Source organism: Bison bison, unplaced genomic scaffold, assembly GCF_000754665.1.
Source record: "Bison bison bison isolate TAMUID 2011002044 unplaced genomic scaffold, Bison_UMD1.0 scf7180017845889, whole genome shotgun sequence".
NCBI classification, from domain to species: Eukaryota; Metazoa; Chordata; class Mammalia; order Artiodactyla; family Bovidae; genus Bison; species Bison bison.
The window spans coordinates 102,144-114,916 of NW_011476462.1; the positions used below are offsets into that span (position 1 = coordinate 102,144).

The window sequence follows — 12,773 nt, forward strand, 5'->3', positions numbered from 1 at the left end:
AGACATTTCGCGTCTGCTCTCGTCTCCTCCTGGATGCCCTCGTCCCTGTTTATGACACCGTTCCCTTCCTGTTGTGTCGATGAGGTCAAGGGGGGCCGGCAGACGTAAAGCTGCTGGGTTGTGGCGTGGCTTCCCGGTGCCTCTCCAGCAGCGGCGCTGGGGTGTTCCTGGCATCCCCTCCTGCAGAGAGGAGGCCGCCTCTGCTCGGTGTCCCGCGTCAGCTGTGCACCTTCCTCGAACTGCTTCCCTGAATGCAGTGTTACACTTTCCTCCTGCTTGCAGCGAGCCCCTGGAGGGTAGGAAGGGGTCTGATCGTACTCTCCCAGGCTTCTTTGGAGTGATCGGTTTTCACGGACCGGATAAATCAATGTGTGAGATGGACTCAGAGCAGGGGGAGTGTGGAGGTGGCTTTGGCCCCAGGGGCAGCTTACCCAGAGGGGCGCTCAACATGTGCCGGTCAGAGCAGGCTGATGGATGCGCCTTGCCCATACCCTGGCTTCTAGGAGCCAGAGATGTGCTTGGCAGGCCCTCTGAGGCTGGAGACAGCTCAGCTTCTGTATTAGGTTTGCACGGGAGCCTCGGTGACAGTAATGCGCGTGCATTTCTTATGTGTCTTGGAAAGATCTACAATTTTATCGTTGTACCAAAGTGAATCAGGCTACAAACAAAATACTGTGGTGAAGAGTCCAGCGTTCTTACTTTACGCATTTTAGTAAAGTATTAAAGAGTTTTCCAGTCTCATCAATTTATAGTAGTATTTTATAATAATACAAAATGTGTGTTCTTTCTTGTTTTAAAATGTTTTAAAACATTAATGCATTTTCACACTAATGCATTTATTTTTGTTCAGTGTTTCTGCCAGATTTTAGTACTACCAAAGTTTTGAAAAATAAGACTTAAAACCAGTTCAAAAGAGTATTAGAAAAAAAATAAATTATGGATTGATTTTTCTATTATTCCTGGCTTTTCAGGGGAAAAAAAAGGTACTTATAATTAGGAGTTCTTTGCATACACCATTCTGTGACAGATTTTTGGTTCCGTCTCAGATGTGATTTTACATCCAATTAGAACAAACGAGCCCCAATGGCTGCGTGGTTTGGGCTCGTGGAGAGGAATGAGTAATTACATCCGGAAGCCTAGCAGGATCGAGCTCTTGGGTTTGTGTGTCACGATACTTTCCCGGGTGTTGTTTCTTTGTTCCATGCGAGGATTCTGTGACTCAAGCAAGGAAGGTATTTTTGTTTTGTTACAAGTTTTAGAGGAAGGAACTGGGGCTCAGGAGAGATTTAGAGGACTGAGGGAGGCCATAGAGTCTCACTGGCCACGCTGGGCCTGGAGCCCACGTCTGCTGAATCCACAGCCAGTGTCTGTTGCCCTGCCCCTCTCTGCTAGGTCAGCCTCCGGGGGAATCTTACTGAGAAGGGAAGACTCACAGCACATACGAGTATGGAGTTGTGATACTGGTGTTGTTTCCATAAAGACAGTTCTGAATTTTAGTTTTTAGAAAGCAAATGCGCGATTGTAGAAGATTTGCTCTTTATTTCTCATTCATTTCCTGCTTATTAAAGCACGTGTCACATTTTAGTTTTCTCTTGTAGACGACTAGTGAGTCTGCAGTCTGATTCCGAGAAACATAGGGACAGAGAGCCGGCAGAAAAGCCAAACACAGGCTGTCACCATAAAGACTCAGGCAGCTGAAATAAAAGGTGGAAAAAAGATCTGCCAGGGACGTGCTACTCATAAAAAAGCTAATTTGTGAAATAATATCAGGAAAAAAGCAAACATCAATACAAAGAGGGATGTCTCATAGTGATAACAGGTTCAACTCGTTAAGTAGAGATGTCTTTCCTAAATGTGTTTGTCAGAGTCATGGGTGTAACAGCAATTCATTTTTTACAAGCAGAGACAGTATACTTTTCTATGAATACATCGCAGTTTGTTAACATATCCGCCTGCTCACAGATTGTTCACAAGCCTTCCCCCCGTGGAAAAGCTGCTATGAGGGTCCTTGTGGATACTGCACTGTGGGCCTGGGTTTCCAGTTCTGTTAGGCAAATATGAAGTAGTGGAGCTGTTGGGTCATGGGACAGATATATGTTTAACTTTACGTAAAATAAAAAGCCCTGCCATGTGGCTTTTCAAAGTGGTAGCACAGCGTCGGACGCGACTGAAGCAACTTAGCAGCAGCAGCAGCCTTTTATCCTGCCCACCGTTATTTTTTAAATTGATGTGGAGATACGTGTTTCCAGCTGCCTTTTGCATCAGTTTTGTTAGGCCACATTTCTCAAGGAATATGTCCATTTCGTGTAAATGTTTGAATTTATTGGCATAAAGTTGTCACCAGGATCCGTTTATTATTTCTTTGTGGCTGTAGGGTCTGTAGCGATGTTCCTTTCTCATGTCTGACACTTTTTCCCAGTGGTCAAGTCTACCTACACGTTTTTATTGATTTTTTTTGTTTGTTTTTAAAGCAGTTTGCTTATTTCCATGCTTATTTTATTTCCCTTCTTTTAGTTTAGCTTTGTTTAAAATCCCTCATCTTTTCCTAGCTTCTTAAGTAGAACCTCACTGCTTTGAACCTTTATTCTTTTCTGATTTAGGCTTTTAAGGGCATACATTTCCCTCCGGGCATTGTGTTAGTTATATCCTACACATGTTGATATCTGTTATTATCATTCAGTTTGAAATATTTTACAATTTTTTTCTTGTGATTTCTCTGATTTATGAGATATTTAGAAGTATGTTAATAAAGTTCCAAATACTTGAGGATTTCCTGGGTATCACAGTAGAGTGACTTCTCACTTAAGGCATCTGGTCAGATAAACCTGATGTTGTTTTGAGCTCTTGATGCTTATCACGACTTGCTTGGGCAGCACATGCGGCCCGCTTGGTAAATATGCTGTGTGTCCTTAAAAAGAATGTGCATTCTTCAGGTGGTGGATGTGGCGTCCTGCAGACCAGTTAGATCCAGTTCACATCTCCCTTTACTGGTTTTTAAAATGCCTATTCTGTCGGTTGCTCAGGGAGGGGCACCGAAATCTCTGCCTACGATTGAAAGTTTGTCTATTTCTCTCAGGGTTTGCTTCATGCATTATGAAGCTATATTATTAGGTACACACATTTAGGAAGGATATCTCTGCTTAACGAGTTGAACCTCTTATTGTTACGGAACATCCCTCTTTGTACTGATGTTTATTTTTTTCTGATATTATTAAGCAAATTAGCTTTTTTATGAGTAGCACGTCCCTGGCAGATCTTTTCCACCTTTTATTTCAGCTGCCTGAGTCTTTATGGTGACAGCCTGTGTTTGGTTCTCCTTTCAGCGCTCTGTCCCCGTATTTCTTGCAGACTGCAGAATTACTAGTCGTCTAAGAGAGGAAACTAAAATGTAAGAAAGACTTCAATAAGCAGAAAATGAATGAGAAATGAATAGCACATCTACAGCAGTGCATTTGCTTTCTAAAAAGTAAAAGTTGAAAACATCTTTATGTGAACACCAGTGTCCCACCTCCATAGTCATCTGTAGTGTGAGTCTTTGCTTCTCAGTAAGATTCCCCCCTGGGAGGCTGACACTGCCGATGCTCCGTGACCCAAGGAGGCAGAGAGGGGTAGGCGTGTTAGCAGCGTGATCTAGCCCTCATCTGCCTCCTCCTGCTTCTATCTCCGAATTTCCTTTCTGGTCACTGCCCTGCTCTCACTGCCACCCTCACGGCCACCACCGCCTCTGCCTTGGGCTTCGAAAGTAGGCCCTTGCCTGGTGGTCTTGTGACCGCTGGCCCCTCTGATCCTTTTTCCACACCGTGGTCAAGCCCTTGCGTGTAAGCTGTTCCTGGGCCCAGAATGTTCCCCTTGCGGCCCCCTCTTCTCTCAGGTGGTCTCTCTGCACCTCTGGGTCGCGTTTCAGCTCTGACGCCCTCCAGGAGACCTTGCTGACGGGGTGCACCTCCCCCTCAGGACTTCGCCGCGTCCCTCCCCTTGTGCTGTGAGCACTTACTCTGGTTGAGTCCTCCCCCCTCAGGACTTCGCCACGTCCCTCCGCTCGTGCTGTGAGGAGACCTTGCTGACGGGGTGCACCTCCCCCTCAGGACTTTGCCGCGTCCCTCCCCTCGTGCTGTGAGCACTTACTCTGGTTGAGACTTTACCTTGGTCCGCCCTTGGACCGAGAGGTGAGTTCCCCGCGTGTGGGGTCTGTGTGCGGTCACCCGTGTAAGTAACTCCCCTGCCCTGCTGGCCCCAGGGAAGCGTTCCTTAGATACTTGTTAGCGTCCGTCAGTGACCTCCGTGTTTTCCTGTTTCTTTCTGTCTTCAAGTAAAATCTTCCCGTTTTCTTCACATGGTATTTCTGGTGCGTTTCTTGTTAAGCTCATGCCTGTAACCTTTTCCACTTCTTTTTTTGTCAGTAGAGACAAGCTATTGATTTTTTGACTCTTGTATCTGCCCGTCTTGCTGAACTCAGAACCTGGGGTCCTCCGTGTCTCTGGGTGCTGTGTGCCTGTCTGCTGGCTTCATCCTCAGGCTGGTGGTGGGGTGGGGGGCTGCCGGCCCCCAGCTTGACATCTGGCACTACCAGCATTCAGAGGAAGCAGAGATCCAGAGATCAGAGATCTAGCAGATCCCCAGAGAGCCAGGAGAACTGTCCTCAGGCGCCCCCGCTCCTCTGCGCTCTCTTCCCAAGGTTCAGATGGGGTCCCAGGCCCATGGCCAGATTGGCTGCTGGTGAGGGCGTGGCTTTGCCCCCATGCCAACCAGCCCAGCCTGAGTGTAGAGCAGGTGGGTGGGTTCGTGCCCCAACCTGCTGGGGGTGGGGATGTGTGTGTGTGTGCCTCCATGCCAACCAGCCCAGCCTGAATGTACAGCAGGCTGGTGGGTTCCTGCCCCTGACCTGCTGGGGTGAGTGTGTGTGTGTGTGTGGTCACTTTGCACAGTCAGGATTCTGCTGGAAAGGTGGAAGGTGCAGATGGCCCTGACCGGCTGGGTATGTGTGTGGTGGTGGGGGGAGGGGGGCGTCACTTTGCACAGTCAGAATTCTGTTGGAAATGTGGAAGGGGCAGATGGGCCTGGGTTGAAAGTCCACACGTGACCCCTGTCAGAGTGGCCCTGGGACTTCTCCCACCCACATCCTGACACCTGGATCAGGTTGGAAGATCTCCTGGTGTGCAGCGGCCTTTTCATTCCTGCAGTCTTACTGATCTTGGACCTTCAGTGGTGTTTCAGTCTGCTGAGGTTTGATTTTGGACCCTTCTGTCTGTGAGATCTGTCTGCATTAGCAGAAGCCTTCTTAGTAATGGGAGTCCACGGTGGGGAAGGACTCGGGGACATGAAGGCCCCTTGGTTTGCGTGCCACCACGGCCGAGTCCCCTCACCTCTCTGAGCCTGTTCCTCCATCACTCAGTAGGACCGTGGCCCCAACTAACTCAAGCTGCCTGGAGGACCTCATACCCGAAAGCTCCCTTTCAGCACCAGAGTCAGAACCGTGTCTCACTGTGTTGACTGAAGGTACCGTCTTGCGAGGGTCCTTCATGAGGAGAGAGGTTCAGAGGACATCAGTGGTGGAGATTTCTCTAGGCTTTCTTCATAAACAATCCTCAGAAAGCGGGCCCATGCAGCCACTGAGGCCCCAGGAACGTGATTGGTAAACATCGCATTATTGGTGTTCGGATATTAGGTTCCTGCTTTTCATAATATCCTCAGGGAACTGGGGAAGATTTGATATTTTCTGAGATTGCCGTGAAACGCAAGTTATTGCTGGTGCCGTCGCCCAATTATTCTGTACTTATTTTACTTAGACTTTAGTAATTGGAAAGAGATTAGATGTCAGGACTTTGTATTTTGTTGATTCTATTACCAGAGTTCTTCTCTTTAATCATTTCCTTTATTCCTAGTATTAATCATTAGCTCTGAGCTGTTAAGGGAAGAACCTAACTTAAAGGAAAGAAATAATTACTTCCGTTTCTGTAGGTCTGACTGTTAGGTACCTACAGATTGAAATGTGCTCTCTGGCCATTCGGGGCCTGTGATGGAGGCACTCGAGGAGACCCCGAAGGTCGGGAAGAACCCGGGGCCCTGGCTTACCCGCTTCCCCAGGCTGCGCCCTGACCTGCTCTTGTCCAGACGCCTCTGTCCATGCCAGCCCCGCCCTCTGTGACCACCGCCCAGCCTGGGGTGTTTGTCGGGGCAGCTGTGGCTTGCACTGTTGACGCCTGATTGTCCCCAGGGTGTGATGTGGCTACGTCCTTAATCGTGCTGTGTAGACACAAGCTTATCTCCACGAACTGATGTCTTTCAAAACCCCTACTGACACAGAGAACAGATGTAGAACCTGGGCTGGGGAGGAAGGAGCGGGTGGGACGAATAGAAGGCAGGACGTGGCGGCGTGTACACTACCTCCTTAAAGTCGGTGACCCGTGGGGGTTTGCCGTGCGACTCGGGACTCACACCGGAGCTCTGTAACCACCTTGAGGAGTCAGATGGGGTGGGAGGTGGGAGGGAGGTTCAAGATGGGGGGGGACACACACGTATACCTCTGGCTGACTCGTGTTGATGTATGGCAGAGACCAGCACAGTGTCGTGAAGCAACTATCCTTCAATTATAAAGATAAATCTATTAAAGTCTGTCCTGAGAAGCACACCTCATGTAGGTCTTCTTAAAGAGTAAGTGGTGAGAGTGACAAGGGATGAAGGAACGATGTGAGCTGGGGGCGGGGGGAGAGAGGGAGGGGAGTGGGTGTGTGGGGAGGCAGGAGGCTGGGGGAAGCGTGTCCTCTGCCCCTGGCCTGTCCCTGTGGCTCCAGGGACGCTCGGGCCGTGTAGAACAAGTGTGTGCTAAGATCTAAAGGCAAACAGGTCACGTTTAGCTTGGTTTGAATAGAGTGGTAACTTCTCCGGTGTGTTGAAAACAATCAGTATCTGAAATTGTTCTCATTTAGGTTCATTATGGTTTCATTTATGGGGCTCCTTGCCCCCTGAGGAACTGGGGGAGGATGTCACCCGAGGGGGGAAGCTTTGCCTGCCATCCGTAACCCCCTTCTTCCCGTCTCTCTTGTGTTAACAGAGGAGCTCAGGAAGCTGAGCTGGTCCGGGATCCCCAAGCCCGTCCGTGCCATCACGTGGAAGCTGCTCTCAGTAAGTTGCCCCCCTCTGTGCCCCCACCCTGCACACCCTGCCCAGGCACCGTTCTCCCACGAGGACAGGCTCTCCCGGCCCGGGCGGGCTTTGAGCCCCACGCGTGTCCCAGCTCCACCTCGCAGATCTGGCTTTGGCTGGGGCTGTGATGGCATTTCCCATCCTTAGCTCAGTTTCAGGCTTGGTTTGCCAAGACTGGGAGAAAATGAGGGTAAATCATAACGGCTGTGTTCTTTTTCTCTGATCTTATTATTTTTAAAGTCTCTGTGGTGTTTCCAAACCTGTGTTATAAAACGGTTCCAGCATAGAAGATTCTTTCAGCTCTGAGGACTCAAACAGGGAAATCTTTTAAAAAGCATCAGTGGTGATGGTGTTAGACCAGTGTGTGTTTGTGTGACGGAGGCTGGGCTGTGGCTCCCTCACACCCAGTGCGGAGCAACACATTCTGGGGGCTTCGGGAGAAGGTGGGAGCTGGTTCTCGCCCTGAGTCAATGTCAGAAGTGAGCTTGGCCCTGCTGAACATCTCGGAGTCGTTTCTAGACAGCTTTCTTCCCGTTTCCTTTTTTTTTTTCTTCCTTGTTATTTTGGGAACTAAGTCAATAGAGACCCCTAAGAGTTTACCCTAAATTGGGTTGGACTTTCAGTATTAAAAGAGTCTTTCTTGCTAATGAGCTTTAATAAATTTGCAGCTTAGTACCTCGTAATCCTGCATGCAGATGCAGCTCCGAACAGTGAATATTTATTGATCAAATATTCTCTTGCAATTAAAATTAGACCCGCTGCAATTGCTAATGTTTTTGTTCGGTGTTTTTTTATTTTAAGCGTTTGTATCTGGTTTTCCCAACATTCTCTAAGAGAGGCTACAGGCTTTCCAGGCCGCATTTTAGGAAGTTCGTATTTAGGAAGACTTTCCGGGTCTCTGTGGAGGTTTTGCATTTGTGAAAGGTGTGCTCCTCCTGGTGGAAAGCCCTCTGTGAATTACGTTGTCCCGGCCTCTTCCTTTAGCTCCCCGCCTCTGCAGGTCATGGTTAGACACCCTCACACGCTGCCCAGTGACTGCCTTGGAGGAAGAGCCGCCTGGGGTCAGTGGGCAGAGGGGCAGAGGGCGACGTGAGATCGGATCGGCTCGGCCGGGCTGAAGCGGGGGGGGGCGGGGGGGAGGGTCTGTGACCAGCGGCGCTGGGATGCAGGAGACAGGCTGGCCTTCTTGACGTTTGTTCACGTCACCACTGCCGGTTACAGGGGCCCCTGTCCAGAGGCGGAGGGGAGCCGGACTCCAGAGCACCACAGTGGGGGCCTTGGGTTGGTCAGGGGTGCAGCGGGATGTGATCGGGGACCACAGACTGTGGTGTGCGTGGGCTGCAGGCAGCCCCAAAGGGCGAGAGGAGGGCGACAGTGTCTTGGGCACGTGTCTGGGGTCTTCGCCCCCGGGTGAAAGCGGAGGCGGGCTGGGGGGGAGGAAAAGGGCAGAGGTGACTAGGGCAGCTCTCGCTGTCTTCGACTTGCGTTGACAGATGAGTTAAAAAGGCGTTGGGGACAGTGAGCCGAGCCCGTCCCTCCGAAGGTGGGCCACCAGAGGGAGGGCGTCCCACAGCTTCTCGGAGAAGGTGGGGTGCTTCTGGCCGTCTCTAAGGGCGTGTCGGGGTTTCCCGGGTGAGCGACATGGGAGGTCACGTGGCCTGGGGAGGCAGAGAACCAGCACCGAGGCTCCCCAGGAACCGGCGGGTCAGCTGACCCCTTGGTGGGGGCAAGGGGTAGGAGGGGGGGTGCGGGGAGGCCAGGTGCCCAGGGCTGGGCCACCTCCTGAAGGGCTGTGGGGTGAAGCCAGGCGCCCCGGGCGGGGGGAGGCACTGCAGCTTGCCTCCTCCCCTTGTTCGCCCAGCGTTGCCCGAGCAGTTCCACGGTCTTGGGCGTGTTGTCTGTGGCCGGGAAAGCAGGGAAGGGGAACAACCACGTCCCCGTAGCTCCTGGGGCCCGCCGAGAAGGAGGGAGCCCCTGCCCTCTCTGCCCCCTGGCCCTGGGGTGGAGCTGGCCCCCTGCAGACAGAGCGCCTGTCCTCCCAGCACGCGGCTCTCCCCGCGCCTCTCCTCTGCCTTTTTGCTTGTTCTGCAGACGTTTCTTGTGTTTGCTGTGTGCCGTCCTGCGCAGTGTGAGATTCCTGTGCCAGCAGCGGGTCATGCCCCTTGGAAGGGGTAGGAGCTGGGATGGGCGGGATGGAAGGGGAGGAGGGTCCCAGGCCACTGAGGAGAAAGCCAGGGTGGGTGCTTGGGGACGGTGCTCACTGACTACTCAGGCCTGTGTGGGTCAGCAGGGGTGTCACCCCCACCTGACGGGCTCCCGCCTGCACATGCTGTGGCCTCAGGGAGTGGGGAGGGGATCTGGGCATCCGGGGCAGGGAACCCACGCAGTTAAGGGGTGCTGGTCAGACATGGGCTTGGGCAGGCAGGGGGAAGTCTTGACTGTGAGGCCCTTCCTCTCCCGTCCTGTGAACCACACCCGGAGCTCGTGAGCCTCTGTGCTCGTCCTGGGGTGCCCCTGGCACGGTCAGCCTCAGGGCGTGTTCTCTGATGGGAGACTTGGAGAGCACAGTGAACCCCGTTAATCACTCGGCCCAGATTCAGCAGGTGTTTCTTGAGCATCTGTCCTGGGCTGGGCCCTTTACAAGTGTCAGGCCCACGAGTGTCCTGGAGGAAGCACCCGGGGGCTCCTGGGGCTGTGCCGGGGGTGGAGCAGCGGTCACCCAGTCAGGACTAGCTCTCAGTCATTCTCTGAGGGCCTCACGCTCCTGTCTCCTGGGGAGTTCTTGCGAATGCTGACGTGTGGGCCCATGGAGCAGATCCCGGGGTGGACTGCGGTCCCAGGGTGTGCACCGACTCCAGGTTCCACCGAGCACCTGGCCCAGGCTGGGGGGAGGGGCAGGGGCGGGCATGGCAGGGGTGTGTGGGCTTTGGGCCTCCTCTCTCCCTGCAGCTTTCCATTCTGGGTTCACACTTGTGTTAGCCGGGGGCCTTGGTAATTGCTGCCATCTGGATTCCCCAGGGGTGCTCTTGCGGGTCCAGGGTGGGGGGCGCCGCTCTAGGACACTCCGGCCCCCTGAGGGACAACGCAGGGCACCCCCGAGCTTGCTGGGAGATGAGACGTCGAGGGCAGCACCCCTGGGTGGAGCGCTGGGGGGGCGCGGCTGGGCCTGACTCACCGGCGCCTGTCGGTAAGAGTTTATGCTCTGCCTCATTTAGGGAGACCACCGGCTTGCCTGATGTTTCAGGGTCTGCCGTTAACACTGTCCTGGTGGCGTGTGGACGAGCACTTTCTTAATGGATGAGTAGGAGATGCCGCTTTAATGAAGAAAGATGGGAAGCCGGGCTCTGGTCACTCAGGAGAGCTAACCCGTACTCCAGAGCTCACCGGTAAACCGCTTCTGACGCCATCTAACGCTGAAATTCCATGCAAGTGGTGCAGAAACTTTTAAAAACCAATGCTGTAGACACTGCTTTCCTTCAAATAGATAGCCAACAGGCACCTGCTGCATGGCACAGGGAACCCTGCTCAATATTCTGTAATAACCTAAATGGGAAAAGAGCTTGCAACAAGAACGGGGGATTGTACGTGTGTAACTGAAACACTTTGCTGTAAAACCGGAAACTAACTCAATGTTGTTAATTAACTATACTCAGACATGAAACAAAAATTTAAAAATTTAATGCTCTAGAAAATTACATTTTTGGCTCTTTTAAAAAAGCATTTCAGAAATATCCAACAAAAACCAAGCACTTGCCATCCGTGGCAGTCGGTAGGGTGGTTGGAAACGACGAGTGAGGCTCTTACGCCGTCTTTCCTTCTGTCCGTTCATCGAGGTGAGTTTGCACGTGAACCCGGCGGGAGGGAGCGACTTGATGTTTGTGTCAGCAGGACAATTCTGATATAAGTATATGCGTGCATTGTTTTACATTTATGATTAGTGTTTTTATAGCATGCTAATACAGCAATTAAGTTTTCTGTAGTTCTGTCATTTAAAATTCATTGCATACTTGAATATATTTCATTTGCATAATTTCCAGTCTTGCTTAATTATCTGGAGGCCTCAACTTGCATGTGTGTGTTTTCCTTCAGGAAGGGGAGCGTCAGGAGGCTGTGGGCTTGCTCATTGTCCGCATCCCCGCTTCGATGCCCTTGCCTTTCAGAAGTTCTGTCTCGGTTCTTCAGTTAACATTTGAGGGTGGCGAGACTTTCTGGGTCCTTGTTCCCGTTCAGTTAGAGTCCACCGGTGGCACTGCAGGTGGTCTGTGTCAGGCCGCCCCCTCCGGCCACAGCCGGCGCCCCCCCGGCGGCCCCAGTGCCCTGACCCGGCCACTGCACGCGTGTCCACCCTCCTCCCGCGCCAGGCCGTGTCGAGCTTGCCCAGGGCTCCCCGCGGCTGTCACCTGTGCGAGGGTGTCTGTCCTCTGTCTCTCCACCTCCATCCGCTCCTCCACCTCCAGACCCAGCCCAGAGGAGGGCGCCAGCCCATCCCTGTTGCTGGTGTTTAGTCGCGCAGTCGTGTCCGACTCTGCAACCCCATGGGCTGTAGCCCGCCGGCTCCTCTGTCTGTGGGATTCTCCAGGCAAGAACACTGGGGTGGGTTGCCATGTCCTCCTCCAGGGGATTTTCCCAAGGGATCAAACTCACGTCTCTTGCATTGGCAGATATATTCTTTACCTACTTCTCATGAATTAGTTCAGACACAACCTCCTAGCCTCCTGGGTGGGGACCCTTCTTGGGGTGTGGCAGTGTCATCCCAGATCTGTTGACCTCATGCCTTCATCCACCAAGTATCTGCGGAGTATCTGCTGTGCCAAAAGGTACCCTGAGCCCCAGGGATGTCTGTGAACAGAGGGGTGAGGATTCCTGCGTGCTGGAGCTGGCATGCCAGTGAGAGGAGATAGCGGTAAATGCAGTGACTAAAGTTCACAGCATCTTAGAAGGGCTGATGTTACAGAACAAAACGGGAGTGAAGTAGGAGGGGCCCCCAGGGCCGGGCTGGTGGCTGGGGCGGCGACCTGGGAGCCAGAACTTGAGGAGGGAGGGACGGGGCCTTGCAGGGTCTCGGTCCCACCCAGATTCACGGGCTCCTTGGAGAGGGCGGTGCCGACTCCAGCAGGGCAGACCAGGCAGCCCCGCTGAGGAGCCGCTTGCTCTCTGAGGAGGAGGAGGCGGACGCAGTGCCTGGACGTGTCCCTCGGCCCCGGGGCCGGGAGGAGGGTGGGCGCTGGGCAGGCGCTCCTGTGGAACGGCTGTGGCGCCCGCTCCTGGAGCCCAGACCCCAGAGGCTGGGAGCCGGCCTGGCAGAGGCGGAGGCGGTGGCTTCATGGGGCGGCACCGCCTCTTGTGGGCGCTGCAGCCGCCTGGCTCTCCCCACGTTGCTGGGAGATTTCTCCTATGATGAGGGTGTGTGGCTGTGTTCCTGAAAAGGTTCCCTGCAGGCTGGACGTGGCCTGTGAGTGGTGGTCTGCCGGCCCACGATGCAGGGGATGGGACCCAAGGTGGAGGGAGCCGTGAGCTCAGAGGGGCCTTGGTCTTGGGGGGTGCCAGGCGGGGGAAGGGAGAGCATCCCGGGCTGAGAGGTGGGAACGGCCAGGCTGGGCGTGTTGGGCGTTTCCGGGGGGAGGCCTGTC

At 53.3% G+C, this 12,773-nt stretch overlaps 1 protein-coding gene across 1 annotated transcript in view; it reads left to right on the forward strand.

The window, feature by feature from the left end:
* LOC104986989 (TBC1 domain family member 22A-like) overlaps window positions 1-12,773 on the forward strand; it is a 170,216-nt gene that overhangs the window by 55,653 nt on the left and 101,790 nt on the right. Inside the window, exon 2 of the mRNA XM_010837746.1 lies at window positions 7,052-7,122. The gene's annotated coding sequence lies outside the window, so the exon portion shown is untranslated. The remainder of the gene's footprint in view (window positions 1-7,051; window positions 7,123-12,773) is intronic.